The sequence below is a fragment of the Dreissena polymorpha genome, chromosome 3 (genome assembly GCF_020536995.1).
Source record: "Dreissena polymorpha isolate Duluth1 chromosome 3, UMN_Dpol_1.0, whole genome shotgun sequence".
In the NCBI taxonomy this organism is placed as follows: domain Eukaryota; kingdom Metazoa; phylum Mollusca; class Bivalvia; order Myida; family Dreissenidae; genus Dreissena; species Dreissena polymorpha.
Genome location: NC_068357.1, coordinates 72,658,052 through 72,662,043, shown reverse-complemented (window position 1 = coordinate 72,662,043; position 3,992 = coordinate 72,658,052).

Genomic DNA, 3,992 nt, shown 5'->3' with positions numbered 1-3,992 from the left:
TTTTTCACTATATATAATTTTTTTCATCGAAGAGTTATTGATTTCGATAATTAACACCATTTTTAATTTGTTCAAGGTTTCTGAAAATTAAAACCCAATAGCAATAACAAATTTAGGTAGCTTCCCTTCCAAGGGGTCATGCGCATATTGTTAGGTTGTTGTAGTCAATTAATCTTGCATTGAGTTTATGCCTAATTGGTGTGTTCAATTTTTTCTTAAATTGACGCACTATCGCACATTATCAGTTTGACTGATATTATTATTCATTTAGGCTTCTTTAGCTCGTGTCTTCAATTTTCAAACTGGCCATGAAAGCATTCCTTGCTATGTACACACGTCTCTGGGTAAACATGATAACTAAAGCAATCATGGTAAAACAGAAGCATTATCTATTAAACTATTGCAAGATATGCAGTTGCTCACCTTTCCGGTACATATCAAAGCGCTTGTCCCTCATGAATGGGTTTTCTTTGAACTCCGCGTCTGCTTTCTTCAAGTTATGGACCGAGCACGCCAGCGCTATCTTTTCAAGCAATGCCTCCTCACAGCCGGTCCCAAGAAATGTGTTCAATTTACGTATCTCTTGGACAGAGTCCTGTAAGGTTGTTTGAAACGACTTTTCAAATAATGGTATTAACCATATGTATTTCTTGGAGAGTCATTTTAGGTTGATTGAAACAACTTTTAAAATAATAGTGTTTAAATACATAGCATGTTTTAGCGTAAGAATATAATATAACCACAGTCGTCTATATGTTGAATGAAAATATTTTATGAATCTATTAGGAATACATGTACGAGTCAATTTTACAAAGTAGAACAAGTTTTACAAAAGCGCCTTTGTATGTCTGCAACTGTCTTTTAAGTTTGATAATTAAGCACATACTCAAGGAAAATTTAAAGTTTTAGTTAGTATTCTTTAACCCAACAGTAATATACACTCGTGGACAAATCAAAGTAAACTCACACTTTATGAAGAAGTGATAATACAGGTATGAAGGTAAAATATAAGTTAACGGCAAGAACAGTGCATTTTGAGATAATTAAACTGTTGTATTTCTAATATTCTACTATTGAATGAGTGTTATGATTTTCCAATGCTGTACTGTTGAATAAAAGTGTTCTAATATTCCACGGTTCTACCTTGAATTTGTGTCCTGATTTTCCACAATCCAACCGTTTTTTAAAAGTGGTCTTTAAGTCAACTGCCATATTACTGAAGAAATGTTCTAACTTTCCAATGTCCTACCAATTGTGTGTGAGTGATTTTCCAGTTTTGTTCTATTAAAGAAGTGTCATATACTCTTGCAGTTTTTGAATAAGTGTATTTATATCCCCATGACGTAAGGTTGATTCGTTTGTTTTGATCTTTCAATTTTCTAGTCGTGTAGAGGTGTCGTATTATCTTTAAGTCATGTTGAATACTGGAGTTATGATCCGTTATTGCTCTACGACTGGATGATTTTATAAACCAATGTGAATCATCTGTTGAATACTTATATCTCCAAATGTTCTACTATTTAATGTCAGTTTATTGCACTACAATTGACCTTTCGACAGCCGATTGATTGACAGGCTTATTAACCAATCAGATTACAGCATAGATTAGGCCCGTTACTATCCGCCATTTTGTCCGTCAAACTCGCCGTTGTTCGACACATAAGCTTATACGTAATTCTGTGTTTTAAACAAAGAAAATGGTTGAAAGGTGCTGTTATGGCACTTGTTATTCAGACACAAGGTATCCAGAACGGTTAAAAGATGGAAGTACGTTTTTTCCGTTTCCTCAACCGGGTACTAATCTTGAAAAATTCAAACGTTGGATTCGTCTTTGTGGTCGTCCACACGAACAGCTTAATCTCAACATATTAAGCGATCGCCCGAAAGCAAAACACAGTCGTTATAATAAGATACTACGCGAAAATAGAAAATGTAAGTTTTGCAACGGACACGTTATAAAAAAGAGTATAACTTTGTACTTGTTTATCCTCTATATAGACAAATTAGAAAGGAACATTTAAAACCATTTTTCAAAGGTGGCCAACGTTAAATAAATTTGACATTCTAATGCAGTCGGCAAATAAATAAGACACTATAAACTTTGCTAGATTTTTTTTAATGCTAATGAAATCGTAATAATAAAGACAATCAGTTATTATTTTTAATAATATCACATAGAATAAAACATTTTTTATTTCTTTCGGTTTAAGTCTTCCAAATTTAATGTAAGTTAAGAAACTATTTTCAAATGCGCAAGTAATTATCAATAGGGGCCAATAAGTGTCATTTTACACCATATGTGGGCTTTCTACTAATCCGTTATCAAAACAGATGCCGCAAACTGTGAATGACCCTTTGAAAACCCGGTCTGATTAGCGAGTTTTTTTGTACATGAAAATTCTTTCAACTTTTTATATTTTAAACATTGCAGAAGATAGTTTTCGAGGAAATAATAATATATAATAATATATTGTGTATGTTACTTTTTTGACGACTTTGACTTTGTTATACGATTATAACAATGAGCATGGGTCATTTTGACCAAACGCATTGTAGATATGTGTTATATCGGATTTCAATAAAAACGTTCTTCGTCTTCTATTATAATAAATTTACTTACCTGTGCCACATTTGCGATGTTGCCATCGGTTGCAAAAATTAACGGCTTTTAATTAAAAAACTGAAACATCTATTACTCAATGAAAAATATTGTGACTAACGAACAATTCATACTGTATGCGATAATTGGCGATAATTTTGCCGACTTTGATGATAAATTTAACGGCTTTTAAGTAGACTAATAAAAAAGTTTTGACTATTTAATAGATATGATAATTATATTCAGCACCACTATTCAATGATAATAAAAACTATTGTATGGCCTTTCTGGTATACCATGAGGCCTTTTTGGTTCACTTATGCGGCCGATTCGCGTAGCCATTTTTATGACGGACTTCGGCGGAGTGACCCCCCTTGAAATCGGTGGGCGTGGCTTCACTCTCGCTGTCGAAAGGTCAATTAGACGTGCTACGGCTTTCCTTTCTTTTACAACGCTTGATTATATTACCCAGTGATTGTGGTTATACTTGTAAAATATACAGAGACATAAATCGATTTTGTCTTAAAAATAAACTTGGCCCAGTATGGGAGAATTTCTGATGACCCACTAAAAGTGATCTAACATTTCGCTATTGTTTCTTCCATTAATTAACAGTTTTTATTGTCAATGTGAACCTTACAAGGTTAAGTTGAAATAGTTGACCAATTATATTACCTGTACTGTTAGGTGATGAGATTTTATGTAGGAAAAAAGCTCACCATAAGAAGATGGCAGCAATAGAGAGTGTGGTTTAAAAAAAATCTCCCTTAAAGAAAAAATATAGCCGCATATATTTTGTCTATCTCACATACTTATGTGAGAAGTTGAATCCACAACAACTTAACGTCCTCCATAAAAAAGTTCAAGACATTCAAAAGAAAATATCATATAAGCAGAAAGTGCTTTCCCTGATAAGCCTGTGCAGACTGCACTGGCTTATCTAGAACAACACTTATCGCACATGCATTTAACCCCTTTATCACAGTACACAACCCATATGTTTACCACGATCACATTTAAAAGGCACTCAAAGCGATGAAAGAATTGCGGAGTCAAACAGGGTTAATTTGATACTTAATTGCATGAAATATTGGGAGTTACTAAAGGAAGTTTAGCATAAAAGACCAAAATGTGTGTGTCATTATCGCATAAAAAATGCTTTTTAAGAACATTACTGTTAAAAGCTGAAAACATGTATAGTTTTAATTCATTTGATAACAGTGTAATGACTTTTTTTGTAAATAAAATGGAATTTTCATATAATTTCTTTCAGTAGGGAACGAAATTTGATGTGAAAAAAACAATATTCTTAAATTTAAACTTTTTCATTAAACAAAGTAGCCTTTGATTTTAATGACAGCATAAAAACATCTCCGAAAAAGGAAAACTGACA